At 42.2% G+C, this 17872-nt stretch overlaps 1 protein-coding gene across 5 annotated transcripts in view; it reads left to right on the forward strand.

Moving 5' to 3' along the window:
- The first annotated feature begins 2083 nt into the window (after positions 1-2083).
- The window catches only part of Mbnl3 (muscleblind like splicing regulator 3), a 117812-nt gene continuing 102023 nt past the window's right edge, over positions 2084-17872 (forward strand). For 3 of the 5 annotated variants that reach the window (XR_007209323.1, XM_048335776.1, XM_048335778.1), the window contains exon 1: positions 3034-3359. The gene's annotated coding sequence lies outside the window, so the exon portion shown is untranslated. Of the gene's footprint in view, positions 2323-3033; positions 3360-17872 lie in introns of those variants that run through there. The other 2 variants (XM_048335777.1, XM_048335779.1) reach the window with 2 other exon arrangements.

Consider the following 17872-nt stretch of genomic DNA (forward strand, 5'->3'; position numbering starts at 1 on the left):
CACTGACCTTTGAACATCTATCAGGAGAGTGGTTCTGAAGTGACCCACAAATGCAATGGAGGAACAAGTGTTAAGTACTGACAGACTATAATGTGCATATATTATGGTAAGAACTCATCTAACCTATCAGGATACAAACCCATTTATTTCATGTGTCGTGCCCCCAGTTGTATCCGAGAAGAACAGAGAGAAGATGTTGGGTAGTTTAGACCACTTGACGAAAGCGGAAAGTAATTCCAAGGTGAGTCCACCTGCAAGAGCAAATGGGCCTATTTAAAATGCTGAGAGGAGGGAACAGCAATTTTCTAGCAGCTTTGAAAATACTTGCAGCAGCTAAGCAACACAGAAATTTGCCTGGCTTTATTTGTGGAGGTCATGCCACCCTGGATAAAATGAAGACAGTTTACCAGAGGAAAATTTGTTGTAAGGTTACTCTTCCCTTCTGTAAGAGAGACAGAATAATCAAGTCTCATTTGCACTTTTCACTGGCTAGCCAATGTAAGCAGGAGACAATGTTGCATCTATAGCTTCTGGAGTGAGCCAATTGACTGATGTATGCCTCACGTTTATGATCAAACAGTTATTCCAGAAATACAAGAACAATAAAATCCAGCCAGTTTATGTGGTATTAGGGAAAGCTCATGGGCCTCACAGGTGGACAGAGGTAAGGAACTGGACTTGACTATGTTTAGTATAAAGACGCCTTTGTTGACTCACTGTCATAAGAGTTCCTCATCTGTTAGGTATAAAGTTATATCATTCAGTTTTGCCCTTGTCCCCTGCAGTAGCTAACACCTCTCACCTTTAGCTGGAAAGAGTTCTTGGATTGCCAAGGCCACTTTGTATATGTCACACAAATTTAAGTTTTATAGTAGTGCACGGAATCTGGCAGGATTGAAAGGGGTGGGGAGAAGTAGTTAGGAATGAATGAGATAACTAGCAATGCTTGGTTCATTTAACTTATCCTGGGATTCTATCTAGTATTACGAAGAGTCAGATACTGTCTCTGCATGTTGGCCTGATGAATTTCTTCATTTTGCTCAATTATTTGAAGGGCAGTTGGTGTGCAGTCTTGTCGTGTCAACTATTGTTCTCCTACTCCTATGATTTTGCATGTAACAGAGGTTGACTTCTTTCCTAAAATTAGCTGGACAATTGGAGTTAGATTACTCAGAGAGAATGAAAAAGTTTCATTAGCCTGAGAATTCCTTCCACTGTTCAACGGAGCTGCTGCTTACACAAGTCCTGCAATGTTTGAGATCCTGTAGACTTGGTCCTTGGGTGAAAAGGGTGGATTGCAGAAAAGATGCTATGAATTGCTATGAGCTTGTCACTAAGTCTCTGGCATATGGGTGCATTAGCAAGTACAATTGTTCTCCTAATATTAAATAAAAGCACGTGCTTATTTTTGTGGGGCTCCAATTAAGGGACAGCTGGTGCTCCTATTACACTTGCATTAAATTGAAACTTGTAATTTAGCTATGCAGATGCACACTTCATTAATGAAAATATAAATCGCATTTGCGTTGTCCATTTTCCATTCAGAAGTATCTGCAACGTTACGTCAGGGTTCCTTGTACATGCAAACGGCGGATAAAGAAGGAGACGTATTTCTACTGATTAGCATTTTCCGCTCCGAAGTTGTGAGAGGGAAGAAAATAAAGCATGGGGGGGGGGGCATTTATAGGCGGGAGGGGACCCAGGAAGGGTGCTGATGAGTACTTGTTTGTTTAACTTAGATGCACTCGATAGTTCCTGAGTGAGGGCGGTTTGGGAAGGAGCGATTTCTCCTCACCTGTGGGAAGTGTCTTCAGACTTTCACAGCCTTTGAGCGAGGCTGCCCTGCTCCTTGGCCCTTCAGTTCCAGAAGCTGTGGAAACTTTGCTCCCTCCCCCTCCCCCTCCGTCCGGATGTGTACATACTGCACTCGCTGCTTTTCGCTTTTGTACAACCTGATCGTTATGATTCATGCCTGGGCTCTTCATCGGGAAATGACAAAAGGGTATTCAGCGTGGGGAGTGGGGTCGTTGGCTTGAGGGGGAGCTGTGCCACCTCGCAACCCTCCCTGGAGGAAAATGCAGCCCCCGCCGTGCGGTCCTCTCCCCAAACCGTGCACGAGTGAACGAATCACACAAAGACGAAACCGCGCCGAGCAGGACGAAAGTGCCCGCACGCGGAGCGCGACTTTTTGGCGCTCTTTGCAAGCAGCAGCAGGGGAGGCGGACGACAGGGTTGTAGGGGTGCACGCGGGAATCAGGGGGAGCACTCGTCCCCTCGCCCCCCATCCATAAGATCGGGGCTGAGCGCGACGCTCTAACGCAGGTGAGGCGTGGCGGCGGCGCTGCGGGGCGCGCTGCGCTACCTGGCCAGGCGTGGCGGGGCGGGACGATCCCCGCAGCCACCCGAGCTTCTCGTCCGCGAGGCGTGCACCGAGGCCCGCGCCGCACCCGGCCCCACTGGCTGGCAGACTTTCGCGGGACTTGCTGGGGTTTTGGCGCCTTCACGCCCCGGACTAGCGCTCCCCCGAGTGTCAGGAGCAGGGTTTGGGGGGGGGGGGGAACCCAGCTGCCCGGGTGGGTGGACTGTAGCGGTGGGGTGTGTGCGGGGGGGGGGGCATCTGGTGAAGGGTCACGGGCGGAGCCGAGGGGACGCCCTTACTTAGGGCCGGGCAGGGTTGGGGCTGGGGTTGCCATGGTAACCGGTAGCCTGGGCGGGAGCCCCACGCCTGCAGGCAGCGAGGGAGCTGGGGCGCTCCGAGGTGTGCTCCAAGTGGACTGAACCAAGAGGATGAGAGGGGAGGAGGGAAGGGGGGGGGAGGGCCAGCCCGCCTCCCCGCCCCCTCCCCCAGCCCATAGCCTGCCGTGACCACCGGGAGAGGGGGCCCCCCCCCTGGATCGGGGGTGGGGTGGGGGAGGAGAAAATATTCTTGCCTTTCATTCTGATAGGACGCTTGCAAATAATAAAAAAAAAAAAGAGAACCAAACCCACAGGGGTGACCCACGGGTGAGGGGAGTAAAAGGATCTTGTCACCTCCATGCACGAGTCCCCCGTGTGCGTGTTTCCAGACGTGACATCTGCTAGCGCCCAGCCGCTAACGTGGAGTCCGGGGAGTCCGTCCCAACCCTAAAGTTGTGTAGGTGGGGGCGGGCTTTAATTTGCTGCTATCTTAATGATTTCAGGAACCTCGCTTTAAAATGGCGGCATTCGGTGGACACCCCTGCTAAAAGGCGCTCCCGCCAGCCGGGCCACCTCGCCCTGCCGCTGGCTCGGCTTGTGCCGCCCGCAGATGGCATGTGCCGCCGCCGCCGCCGCTGATCGCTGCGCCCCCGAGCCGCCGGCTTCGCGCTGAGCAGCACAAGGTAAGGCTGCCCAGGACTTTGGGGGTGCTGAGAGTGACGGACCTGGCCAGGACGCTGCACACAGGCACTGCGTTTGGAAACTTTAGTTCTCTTTGGAACAAAATGGCAAAGAGAAAGAAAATTGACCCTGCCACTTGTGGCGATTTTTGTTTTTTTTTTTTTCCACAGTCTTCACCTTCCTCTTTCTCTTTTCTACCTTTTTCCTCCCTCGCCACCACCCCCCCCCCCCCGCCAGCCCTGTGGACGACTCCTTATTTTCAATTGAAAAGAACTTGCCTGGTGTGTCAGCAGCAAAGGCTTTCATGAATGAATTTTCCCATTGCTATAAGAGAGCGTGAGCACGAGCTAGGCTCCCCTGGCAGAACCGCGTTGCTTCCCGCCCGGAATCAACACGTTTGGGCCGCTTGCTTTCACCCCTGAGACGGAAGGGGGCCCACATAGCAGATTTTCACACAAGTAGGAAGAGCAGAGCGGAACTTTTGGTAACACGCACACAATAGGCTTTTTTTCAGAGTAGGTAAGAAAATGAAATGAAACCCAGATTACGAATGAAAGTTGACATTATAAAACGACTATGGCAGACCTACTATGTGTTTTTCTCAATATTGTCTATTGATTGCTATAGGGAGATATAATTAATTGAGGCTCGAATTCAAGCAGTACGTTTTAAAGGAGTTCTTTTCTCCTGGATAGTCTTAAATTGCTGTTTGTAAATTGAGCTCAGATCCCCACAGCCTCTCCATATGTGTGTATGCACTTCATGAGAAAACATCAATTAAAATAAGCCGACTGCAAGATTTAATTTAGAAATGATTTCTCACTATACTGGCTTTCTCATTCAATTAATAAGTCCTTCAATGATTACTGATATAATACTTGGAAAATAGACTGTGGTTATAAACATGCAAATGATTAGACTACAGTACTTAATACAGTTCATCAGAACTCACCCCCTCCCTTATGAAGTACATGCTGACAATGAGGCTAGCAAGAAACCATGAATATTCGAAAGTAGCTTCACATTGCCTCTCTGGCCAATAGAAATGTACCCTTTAATGTTTAAATACTAGAGTAATTACAATTTTTGAAATACTTTTTGTGTTTTATTGAGTTTGATTATGGCATTTTCATACATGTATGTGACGTATTTTCAACACATTTACGGCCTCCAGGTTCTCTGTCTTCTCCCTCCTTACTCTCACAGATCCTTATTCCTAAATGACCCCCTTTCTACCTTCAAGTCTTTAAAGATGTTTTCTTGAACTTGGAATACTTATAAGAAAGTCTCCTAACAGCTTCACTACATTGCTGCTATGGGTCCACTACTGTTGTACTACTGTCCACTTGTTACTTCTTCCTGTACAGTACAAGCTTCCTGCCTGGCCCATATGCCTATTAACAGTTTAGCAAGTGTCTAGAAGCAGCTGGAAGGGTTTTGTCTGCACCTACTGAAGAACCATGAAGTTTCTCTGCCCAAGTACTGCAGTGTACCTACAAAGAACTGAGCTGCATACACAGGAATTGACTGTGTCGTTATTTCACATTACCTTTTCAGGTGATGGTTCAAAGAAACAAGTGAGACAATTGATGCACGTAGAATATCCTGGGAATTCCTATAGGTAGAGCAGTAGATACTTATATTTTTGCAAAGGAAAGAGGTCATAAAGCAACTTCTTTCCTTTTTTTAGTAATTTTATTGCTAGATACCAGTTCCACGAGCTCTGTGGTTCAATCTGCTGTTTTGCTGCTGAATGACTTGGGACAAGTCCATCATTTTTTTTTAACTGAAAATATTAAACCTTGAGGCGAGAATAGACATGCTGAATGACTGTCACAGATTAGAAGGAAATGTTCATACCACTCTGCTGCTTCATATAGGAAACTATAAATAAAAGACTTAATATTTTGAGAATGAACAGTGCTAAACTAGAAGTGATCATAGTGTATTTTGCTCGAGTCCGAAGAGCTACTTCGTTTCTATGATTGCCTATACTGTTTTGTGTGTGCCATTACTGGGACTTGAACCGAGGTCCTCAGGGCCGCCTCTTAGCTTTTTCACTCAAGGCTGGCACCCCACCACTTGCATAACACCTTTTTTGTTGGTTAATTGGAGATAAGAGTCTCAAGGACTTTTCTTCGTGGGCTTCCGTTGAACCATGATCCTCAGATCTCACCCTGATCTTAGAGTAACTAGGATTACAGACGTAAGCCATTGGTGCCTGGCACCTTTGCTGCTTTAAGCACTCCTAATGACTCCCAGGACTATTATAAAGCAGCTTTCCCTCCTTAACTGCTGAATCTAAGCATTTCACAAGAGCTGCTTTTTAAAGGGGATAAACTATGATTCTCAGCTGGTAGCAAAAATAGCTTCGGTATTCCCTTGTATCATCTCATGCCTAAATCCTGTTTTACACAAAGTGAGTGTGTAGTAAGTATTGAATTAAAAAAAGAAAAAGAAATAGGTAATAAACTCACAAGGGATCAATTTCATGAACAGCTTTTCATTTCAGTAGAAGATATGTTGATGCACTTGCAAGAACCTAAACATGCAGATTAGAATGTGCATTCCCCTCATTGCCTGCATTTTACCAGGCTTAAACAAGCTTCTCACTATTTTTCAGGCACTTCTTTAAATTATCCTTTTAACCAGTAGGTGGATTATTATCTGTTTGGCTTGATTTTATAAAAAAGTAAAACCATAGCTTGGGAATAAAAAAAAGGTTTTGTCAGCCAGTTGTGGTGGCTCACACATATAATCCCAGCTACTCAGGAGCCAGACATCGGAGGATCACAGTTCAAAACCAGCCAGGGCAGGAAAGTCAGTGAGACCATCTTCAATAAAACTACTCAGAAGAAGCCAGAAGGGGCACTGTGGCTCAAGTGGTAGAGCCCTAGCCTTGAACAAAAGAAGCTCATGGATAGAGCTCAGGCCTACAGTTCAAGCCCCAGGACCTGCAAATAATAATAATAATAATAATAATAATAATAATGTTTTGTCTTTTTGAGTTGCTATATGTATACAGGCTGGAACAGTGACAGTCTCTAAGCTGTTGTGCAGATGTTGACAATATTGCTTGAAGTACAATTTAATTTGGTTTTCCTCTCAGCTGTCTTTATGGATGATGGAAGACATAGAGGGATGGGAGGATGGGAGCGCTCCAGAGTGATAACGCATGACATTCATAAAATGTTATACCTACCTTGCTCGTAGTACAATAAGTTCAGGAAGGTGGTACAATTTCTCTCATTTGAAATGAATGCTATTAGTAGATAGGAATACAAATAGGTATTGGGAGCAAAGCAGGCCAGACTAAGTTACAGTACATGTTTAACAAGCAATTTGATGCTGTCATTAAACTACGATAATAGTCATTGCCATGTTGAAAAGATGAAGTGTCTGAAAGAAATGTAAGCCACGCTCATCTTTACTTTATCAAGGCAATTCTGTGCTGCTGAGTTTTCTCTTTTGTTGTGGTTACTATTGGTTGGTTTGTTTGTTTGTTTTTGAGACAGTCTTGCTCTGAAGCCTAAGTTGCATGCAAATTCGTGATCCTTCTATCCTAGCCTCCAGAGTGCTGTGATTACAGGTGTGTGACACTGTGTGCAACTGTTGACTTTTCCTAGAACAATGTCTACTACATTGAAAAGATGGATTTTCACCATTATAAATGTATGAAATGTCAAGAAAATAGTGGTCAGAAATTATGTGTCTCTGTGAGATTTTTCTGCCTCTCTCAAGGTGTTATAAGATGTCTTCTCACTTGAAAAACCTAGAAAGAAACCTGAGCTTTAGATAAAATGAGGTGGATATATTCCCTGTAAGAGAATAATAAACTAGGTCTGGGAGCAAATAATTTAATTGTCAACAATCAACCAAAATATATAAATTATGACTCAGAAAAAAGAAATCTGATCTATATTAATGTTGCTTTTAGATCTAAAGGTAACCAGCCAGCGATGTAGCATCCTGGTCTTCCTTAATGATTGCATATTGCCTCAATGACAAAGCTGGAAACACAACTTTAAAAATGAGGATAAATGAGATATCAGTTATTTTATCATCTGGTAATGACATTCCCATAACCAGCAAGGCATCAGAAAATACTCTTTCAGGCTATTGCAATAAGGGCACAGTATAAATCCATCATTTTGTTCTACTTGGTATGAATCCCAGTAACAGTGCTTTAAAAAGATTGATGGGACAAATAACACAGGAAGCAGGATCTTCTCTTTCTTTCAGAAATAAAGTGTCTCTCAAATGGTTTGGGAACATGGATAGGAACACATACATGTACATTAGTTCACAATTTGGTGGTTAATTTACGCTGTTTGATAGCCATGAATTAATTTTTCCCTGGAAAGATAGAAAAATGCCTGTGTCCCCTCCCCCCTCCCAGCATATCTCTAATTTTAAGAATAAAGAAAGTGGACAAAAACCTATAGTACGTATATATCTCTGATGATCAGGAAAAGAGCTGGGGTTCTGAATGTTCAACTCTGGGCAGAGAACTTTCAGGAAAAGGATGCATTGTTTAGAATTCAGAAGGAAGCATGAATGAAAAGAGGCTGGATTTAAATCTCTGTATGGTGGGGGGGGGTTCTACATTATATGTTATTTGTGGCATATGGATCCATATGGTTAATTTAACTATATACATATAATATATAATCTCCATATATAAATTGTAGTTTGCAAGAATCATAGCAATCCTAGAACTCTTTTTAATTTTTTTTTGAGTCAAGACCTTGCTATGTTGCCTAGGATGGTCTTGAACTCCTGGGCTCAAGCCGTCCCCACTGCCTGAGACTCTTAAGTAGCTGGGACTATAGCTGGGACTCAGTTCCTCAGAACTCTACTTAACAGCCATGAAAAGCAAGACATAATAGGGAAAGAGAGCCTGATTAAAGAATTAAGACTCAATTTCTCATGCTTGTTGAGATGTTATGTCCACTCTGAAGTTCTTCTTGCATCGACATTAACTTGGCTCGTGAGCAGAAAGAATGATTTGCTTCTGATGTTAAGCAGGGGTTTGTTTTACGCCTGTACTGTGAGTCAACTTGAAAGGCTCAGAAAGAAAGGGCCTCCAAGTGAGAAAAGGAAGTCAGAAGAAAAGAGCAGGGATTGGCCCTAGAAACCTCCACAGGCTATTTCATCTCCTTAGGCCATTCAAGCATTCTAGAGACTGATCATTTGCTGGTTCTAGTTTTCCATTTGGGCTTATTTAAATAGGCCCCAAGTTGTGCCCATCAAGATTCTAGGACTTCTGAGCTTCTTGACGTGGGCTACAGTTTTGGTGGGAAATCAAGAAAGATTTCTTTAGGTTCATTCAGGTTATCAGTGAATATACCAGTAACTTTTCATTACACAGCTTATTTAAGGACGCTGTACCTCATCTTACGATGCTTGTGATTCACAGAAAAAAAAATCTAAGATTACAGAATAGAGCTTTATTTCTAATTTGTTCTCACATTTTTTTGTGCCAGTCCTGGGTTTGAACTCAGGACCAGGACACAGTCCCAGAGCTATTATGCCCAAGACTTGTGCTCTACTACTTGAACCACAGCTCTACTTCCAGCTTTTTGGTGATCAGCGAGAAGAGTCTCATGGACTTTCCTGCCTGTGGCTGGCTTTGAACTGTGATCCTCAGATCTCAGCCTCCTGAGTAGTTTAGGATTATAGGCATGAGCTATCGGCTCCCAGCTGTTCTCACATTTTATGAATATTCTTTCTGTGATTTCACATAGTGTTATTTCTAATTTGTAGTTATGAAAATACAAACCAATCAACAAGACAGTTATGACTAGAGGGGATGAACTCCGAAGGGTGCCAATAAAAACTCTAATCCGAGAGAGAGAGAGAGAGAGACAGACAGAGAGATAGAGAGAGACAGAGAGACAGAGACAGAGAGAGACAGAGAGACAAAGAGAGACAGAGACAGATAGACAATGGTAGTAGCCTTTGGGCTGAGACTTTGAGAATTTGCCTGAAAGTCAGCAGTGGCTTTTCTATCACCCTAAATGGCGCTCAGCGTATGTCCTCAGCTTCCCAGGGAAATGAATCTTCAACCCAAGTTATATAGAAACACTTTTTGAGGAGACCAGGTGTGAGGCTTGAACTCAGGGCATGGGAACCATCCCTGCACTTTTTTTGTTCAATGCTAGTGCTCTCCTGCTTGAGCTACAGCTCCAGTTTCTGTTTTCTCATGGTTAATTGGAGATAAGAGTCTCATGGAGTTTCCTGTCTGGGCTGGCTTCGAACCACGATCCTCAGATCCAGATCTCAGCCTCCTGAGTAACTAGGATGATGTGAGCCCTGCCGAAACACTTCTTTAAATTACCTCACTGCATTAAAACAACAAGACCTACTGACATGTGCAGTTTAGAAAGTGATGAAGCCACACAAATGAACCCCCAAAATGATACTAGAAGCTATCTCATTTCCAGAAAGACACTGATAATTGCCTACAAGCTGGATTTGCATAGGTGTTTATTTACTGAGATACAGGTATGAAGAGTGTCTCATTTGACTGTATCCAGAAAGCAAAGCCCACAGAGTAGAGGAGACAAGTGCTGCTATTTCAGATCCTACACAATCATCTTTGTGCCCAGAGGACCATAAGCCTTGATGTACAGCTTTCCTAGTTGCTCCTTGTGTATTATTATGGATGTGTGAAAACAAAAAAAGATGAAAGTGGGGAGTGAAGGAGGGCAGGTAGCCTGTTAGGGAAAAAAAACCAACAGAGTAAACCATTTCACTGTTTGTTTTGCAGTCTTCAGTCTTTACACAGAAAAGCAAAGCAAAACAAGTATCCTGGATAATATTAGCCTTGGCATATGGTTCCTCAGGTGTTTGCTTCACAAATGCTGAGATTGAACATAGTGGGCATTATTGATGCAGCTTCTTTATTAAGACTCGATTCATGATCTAGAAAATAGACAAGAAATAGAAGAGGGACTTTTAGGTGAAAAGAAAAGGGTCATGGGATGGGGAAGCAGGCAAAGAAAGGGTAAGAGGAGAGGTGAATATAACCAAGCTATATGTAGGAAAACGTCACAATGAAACCCACCGTTTGGTACAATTCATATATGGTAATTAATATGGTAATATATGGTAATTAATATATGGTAATATATGGAAATTAATATGTTGTAATTAATATACGGTAAAGAAAAGACAGGTTCATGCATAATAGGGTGGCTTTTTTTTTTTTTTTTTTTGGCCAGTCCTGGGCCTTGGACTCAGGGCCTGAGCACTGTCCCTGGCTTCTTCCCGCTCAAGGCTAGCACTCTGCCACTTGAGCCACAGCGCCGCTTCTGGCCGTTTTCTGTATATGTGGTGCTGGGGAATCGAACCTAGGGCCTCGTGTATCCGAGGCAGGCACTCTTGCCACTAGGCTATATCCCCAGCCCATAGGGTGGCTTTAACTGAGATCTATTTAACATGTGCAGAGACAGGTTCAACAAGACCCATGGCATTGCGGTGGGGATTACGTTGCACGCCAGTACTCAAGCAAAGAGTTTGCATGTATCCTGTTAAAATAGTCACCCAATAAATGGTCCACTTGTGGGTACTATTTGGTTAAAGGGCATATTGATATTTCTCCAAATTCTTTCTGTGTGTGACTGATGAAAGTCCCAAAGAAGGAAGGCAAGTGTTTCTTTTCAGAAGTGATTTTGAGAAAAAATGTAAACTTTCAACTCATTTATGTCAGCATTCTTCCCAGGTCACTGGACAGCAGCATAAAAAGAACTTTTATTAGCTCTTCCAGAAGTATGAAGTGAAACATAGTATACATTATATAGTCATGTTTTATGTCGAAGGGCTTCAAAATATATAAAATCTTTGGAAGGGGTACTGGGGTGCTGAGCCTTTGTAATTTGACCTGTTTCATACATTCCCTATAGCAGCGGCTTCAGCTGCAGGCAGACTTTGTCAATAGTGCTATGGTAGGAGTTGAACACATTGACAAGTCCCAGAGGGAGAGCATTTGCAGAGAGAGAGAGAGAGCCCTTGGATTTTGGTGGGCATGTTGACTGACTGCCTACCTGTTCCTCTTCTACGTAGCCATCCTTTCTTTCCTGAAAGAAGTAAACCTGGTTCTGTAGGGGAATTCATCTGGGGATATTGAGAAACTCAATGCTTTGACCTTATTACTGAGCAACTCTCTCCAACTCTTCTGTGATTGAGAAGTTGGCAGCCTAGAACAATGTGACCTAGGGCTTGATTTTTCACATTTCTTGAAAAACACAACATGGTCTACATTGTTTATGAAGTGCAATCCTTATGTAGAATATGATTCAGTCTGAGAACTCTTACACTTGTACCAACATGGTGTTTGCATAAATTACTTTTGGAGATGATGGTGGTGGTGTTAATGATGATGATGATGATGATTGATGATGATGATAGGGCACTATGCAACTCTAAGAAGCTAGTTCTTGGGGATATTGTAGTCTACATATTCTATCACTTACTAATCAGGTGCTTTAAACTGTGGTTCTTAATGTTTGCCACAAAAGAATAGGGAATGGTTAGGCTATCTAATAGCTGATTCTAAACACTTTTCCCAAAGTGTTCTATTATTCTGGTATTCATTAAAATCCAGTAAAGCGCAGTAGTCTGAGTGATTGTCTATGTGACCTGTGCTAAGTGCATGGTTTTTTAAGTTACTTTTTATTTTTAAAACTAGATCATATAACAACCCTTGTTGTCTTATGTTGTCTTATGTCTATATCCAAAGAAATCTGCATAACATTGTTTAACCGTCTAACAAAACAAGATAGAAACACTCAGAAAGGGTGACAGGCAGTGACAGGAAATGCTGGTCTCCTTCATAACTTAGAACCACAGCTGGCTGATTTTCTTTAAACTTCCTGTTTGAGGGCTATTTGGGTAAAAAAGTAGCTGTGTTTTCTATATAGAGTTTTTTTTCCCCTTTATTCTGTTAAGACCACAGTAAATCTTTCACTGCCCTGCATGTTTTGTATATTTTATGGACTGTATCATGTGGTTTGAGTTTAATTTGGAAGGTACTGCTTTTACAATCAAGATCCTCCCCCCCCTACCCCCCAACACACACGTGCAGCTTAGGGGTGTGGGACTGCACAGGCCTTCAAAAGTATATGGCTTTATTTACACAATAGTGATTGCTGAGGAGGGCATTTCCTGCCAGTTAATGACTGGGTGGGAAGACCAACAGTCCAAGTCCAGGGAGAGACCATTCATTACATGTCATGAAGGGACCAGGCTGTTTTTCTCATGAAGTGGTGGAGAGAAAGTCAAACTGCATTCTGCCCTTTGAAGAGCCCACAGCAACCTCAGCACAGCTAGCTATGGGGGTGGGGCCTCATGGTATGGAGGATGGAACTGCTTTTCCTGACAAGGGCACATACATTCTTTCCCATTGCTTGCCAAACTGGGACTTGCATGGGGGAGGGTATTTCCTTTAGGTTGATGGCCCACCGAACAGGAGTGAAATAAAGCGGAGGGCTCCAAACTTACCATTAACTCCTGCAAATATTCAGTGCATGGGAGTGTTACAGCAACTTTCACAACCTTTAAGATCGCAGGGCTGTGTTTCCTAATTGGTTGAATGAACTGATCATGACTGAGATGGGCAAACCTTAGAAAGCAGTGGAAAGACTATTTCAAGGTCACTTTGGCAGGATACACATACTCTCTTTATGGGCAAATAATATACAAGAAGAGCACTTTACTTTTGGGGGCTGTAACATCCAACATGGAATCGTGACAATCCCAGGAAACACTTTCGTTCCCTAGTGTAATTCTGGCCTGCTGCAGAGCAGCAGAGGTGTGAACAGTTTGGCATTAATTTAGAGCAAAACCAGAATTAAGATCAAGGTTGAGTTCACGTCCAGGAATCCCTGCCTTCCTGGCCTGCCCTTCACTACCTTAACTTCCTAAGTCATCAATTTGCCAAATGCCTCAATGTTTATAGAAGGTAAACATATGCTCTGAGTTCTTTTGAAAGGTGCCTTTACAAAAAGAAGATTGTGTGACGGTCACACACATCCCCATCCAGAAATTGACTTGTTTTTTTACCTTGAAATTTCGATTTCTTTGGTATCTTCCAAACTTGGAAGACTGGCAAGGGTGGGCCAGAGCTCTAAAATAGAGGCAACCATTGAAGTGCAGACACCTGGATTTCTTCATGTAATTGAGTAATCTGTCACATACACACAACAAACCATATGCTAAGTTTCAATTGTGAGCCTGACAAAATTCATTATATGCTTTCTAAATATTCTGTAATACAGCAATTGCCTGTTATTACCAGTTCACAAAAGTGAAAAGATTTTTTGAAATTTAAAAAGCTCTACAAATAAACTATATACCTACCACAGTTATTATTTGATCATTTCCTTAGGTAGATTTATAAGTACAAAAGGGAATGATGAACTGTATGCATCAAACTGTAATTTTATTTTTGAACCTTTTGCTGGCATGGATTTAAGACTATTTTATTTACAATCCATTTCAGACAAAGAGCCAATAAAGTTTATCTAAGCAGATGTCCTATTAGAGCTAGTGCTCTACCATGTAAGCCATGTTTCAAAGTTGGCTTGTGATGGCTACTTTGGGCTTTTCTATTTGGGCTGGTCTTGCACTACAGTCATCCCAATCTGTCTCCTAGCTAGGGTTACAGGTATTTGGCCACTGCTACCTGCATCTTCCCTTACTTTTTAAAACAATTAAAACTGAACTTTTTATTACTTAAAAATTATGGTGCACCATTTTTTTTTCTCAAATTTTTATTATCAAACTGATGTACAGAGAGGTTACAGTATCATACGTTGGGCATTGGATACATTTCTTGTACTGTTTGTTGCCTTGTCCCTCATGCCCTCCTCCCTCCCCCCCTTTCCCTCCCCCCCCCAGGTGTTCAGTTCACTTACACCAAACAGTTTTGCAAGTATTGCTTTTGTAGTTATTTCTCTTTTTTACCCTGTGTCTCTCAAATTTGGTATTCCCTTTGAATTTCCTACTTCCAATACCAGTAAACACGGTTTCCAATATACTCAGATAAGATTACAGAGATAGTGTAGGTACAACCATAGGAAGGTGATACAAGAACATCTTCAATAATAGAAACTACACATACACATAGGACGTTGAAAGTAGTTACAACTGTGATATATCACTTGTTTCCATAACATGGAGTTCATTTCACTTAGCATCATCTTATGTGTTCCTAAGGGTATGTATAGCTATTGGGCCTTGTGATGCTCTGCTATGGCTTGCCTAAACCTGTACTTATTATTCCCAATAAGGGAGGCCATAGAGTCCATGTTTCTTTGGGTCTGGCTCACTTCACTTAGTATAACTTTTTCCAAGTCCTTCCATTTCCTTACAAATGGAACAATGTCATTCTTTCTGATAGAGGCATAAAATTCCATTGTGTATATGTACCACATTTTCCTGATCCATTCATCTATGGAGGGGCATCTGGGTTGGTTCCAGATTCTCGCTATGACAAATTGTGGTGCACCATTTTTTAAAGGCCAAAAAAAGTTAAAGCCAATGTATAATAGGATGTTAATGCAAACTGGGTCAGAGCTAATTTTCCTCTTAAAAAAATTTTTTTTGCAAGGAAGGTAGTCAAGGGATGTTGGAAGCTTGGATGTTGACATACTGAGTGAGATTGGTTAAGTACCTTGATAGTTATGTGTCTGTTTTCACATGCCAAGGATATTAGTGAGAATTATTCAAATAATGAAGACAACAACCACAGAACAATTCCAATGATTGAGCTCAGGAGTAGGAAACAAAAAGAATCCATTTCCCTAACCACATATGAGATTAAGTACTGAACACAATCCATTAGGAAATTTAAATCATCCTTACAAGTCTGGACAATGAATGCATATTCCTTTCAATCAAATATTTTGTTGGAGGAGGAAAATATTGCTTTCTGGGATATTATTGCATCTTCAGTAGGATCATAATGATGTTGTCTTCAGTCTCTCACCATACCCCTGGCCAAGTTCCCGGCCTCCCAGCGCTATTAAATGTCTTTGTGCCCTGAATGTGTGGAATTCATTCCCAAGGCCTCTTCCTGTGGGCTTCCTACAGAGCCTAAAAGCAGGGCTGGTTTGGGAACTCTGAGGACTTGAAGCACAATTAGGCTTTTCATCATAGTTCTTTAATTGTTAAACTTAAGTTACTGTCCGGAAAATAAAATATAATCTCAGCTCTAATGAGTTGGTAACTCAACTGTGATTGTAAATGAGTTTGTAACTCCCTCTTCAGATATACCACATTTAAAACTTATTAAGAATAGCAAAAGACATACCCATCTAATGACTGTATAATTAGCAATCAGCTTATGAATGAGATGTAAAACAAACTAAGCACCATTATATAGTTACACCATCACCAAAATACCAACAAACTCTTAAAACCACAATATACATTGCTCTATTGTTGATGATAAGAAGAAAAACTGATGGTGAATTTGCATGCATTTCCAGATGCTGGGAGTGTGAGGATTTCATTGTTTCTCAATTTGTCCAAACCATACTGAGAAAAAGATAATAGGAATATCTGTATCCCAGCCACCTTTGCAAACAGTATCTATTTCACCATAGCGACATTTTACAAAGTACCATAAAGTGGATTGAATGAGGCTGGGGCTGTTTGTGAGTTACTCCAATTTTTCAGTTGCAGCAAGCACGTAGTTGTTATGTATTTAAGAGAAACAAAATGAGTCATTGTTTTGGAGTGTCAGCTACATGCTTCTCTTATGCCTTCAGGGTTTTTGTTATGGAATACTTGGCAAATTAATAGTAAGAAACACAAGCCATGTAAGAGTGTACTAAAGCCAGTAAAACCTTCAAGCTATCATTCATTTTCAGCAGCATTCTAGTTTTTCTCTAGTTGTTTGGGAACTGATATTGTGATCTGCTGTGAAAGCTACCTTCCAAATTCCATTTCAAACTTTAAGGTATACACAGAACTTAATGCCTGTGGCAGATGAGTTTGTTTTGTTTATTGGGAAGGGAAATTTTCCTCAAGAGGTAATGAGACTGTGGGATCAAAATTTGTTCTAGAAGAGGGAGGGGGGAGGAAGAAGGGGAAAAAGATGCAAGATTCGCTACGCTTTGGCTCGGGTCATTCTTTATACCACATTCCTCATTTTTGTGGAACTCTGTTGGCCAAGAGGAAGTTCAGATGTTGGTGTTACTGTTAGTAGAAGCTTTCCTAACTGATGAGTGAGGATCACCACTTGCTCCCAGGAATCACAGCTGGTGATGGCTGAATTTAGCAAACAGAAACCTGATTCTCCCTGGCTCCTATTATTCCTTATATTGGATAATAATGCAAATGAAACAGAGCAAACATCAAACCTCTCTTGAACTAGTACATTCTTTTAAAAAAAGTGGAAACAAGTTGTCTCTCCTTAGATCTCTGAATAAAGTCATTGCTTCTGCGCTGACAATGGTTCCTTTCTGATTAAGTTGGTGTGAGTCATGGTGTAGCGTTTAACTATGTACGATGCTGAAGGTGGGCGGTTTCCCTAGACACTTGCTGAAGCCCACAGGCCTAGCAGGGAGATCTTGGATCTTGTAGCACTTGGGTGGCAAGAGAAGAACATTTACAACCAGCCTCACCTTTAGGAATGTATTATACTTTTAAATCAATCTTAATATCTCCAGGCAGGAGTTTATACGTAGGAATAAAATTTGAACCCCCATTTCCACACCCAATAAAAACGTCCTATAATAGGTGTTTATTCAGAGTCAGCTGACATTTACTGAACAATTACTGAGGGCCAGATGCTCTGCTAGGTAGTTTCGTTTGGCTATAGCAAAAATTTCCTTCACTAATGAAATACAATTTGTTTGAGTCAGGCAAATACTCTCTGGCATCTAAGAGCTATCAGGCTAAACATTGCACCCTGAAATCTTTGCTCCCTTTTTATATATACTCCTCTACAAACAACCATTTCTTCTTCATCTAGTCACAATCTCTTCATCCTTTGGGGGATCAATTCATGGCCCCTGGCGGGCCTAGTAGGATCAGTGAAGACACCTATTTCCCAGCTTGAACACAACACTAATCCCCACTGCGCTGTCATCAAAGGCTGGGTAAGCTATTTGGTAGGCAGTGCTCTGGTAAGGTAGGGGGAACAAGAAGAGGCCTGAGGGATGGAGTCAGGTGTGTAAAGTGTGGTGGAGGAAAGTGCTAGTGAAAATACGTAGAAAAGTCTAAAACAAAGGTAAACTTGTATAGCATGCAGAAAATGATAGTCCAGGCTTTGCCTCTAGAAGGCTAAGGAGAGCAATGGGGGTGTCTATGGCATAGAAACAGAAGGGAAAGGTTCTACAAGTGGGAACCACAAAAGCTATGGGAATCATGCAAATTGAGGCCACTGGTTTTGGAATTTAAAGAAGTCCTTGGTGGCTTTTGAGGAAACCAGAAGCCATTTGACAAGGCATTGAGGAGCCAATGAAAAGCCAAAGAGGAAAGTGAGAATGATAGAGGATAAGAA

The sequence above is a fragment of the Perognathus longimembris genome, chromosome 28, assembly GCF_023159225.1.
Source record: "Perognathus longimembris pacificus isolate PPM17 chromosome 28, ASM2315922v1, whole genome shotgun sequence".
NCBI classification, from domain to species: domain Eukaryota; kingdom Metazoa; phylum Chordata; class Mammalia; order Rodentia; family Heteromyidae; genus Perognathus; species Perognathus longimembris.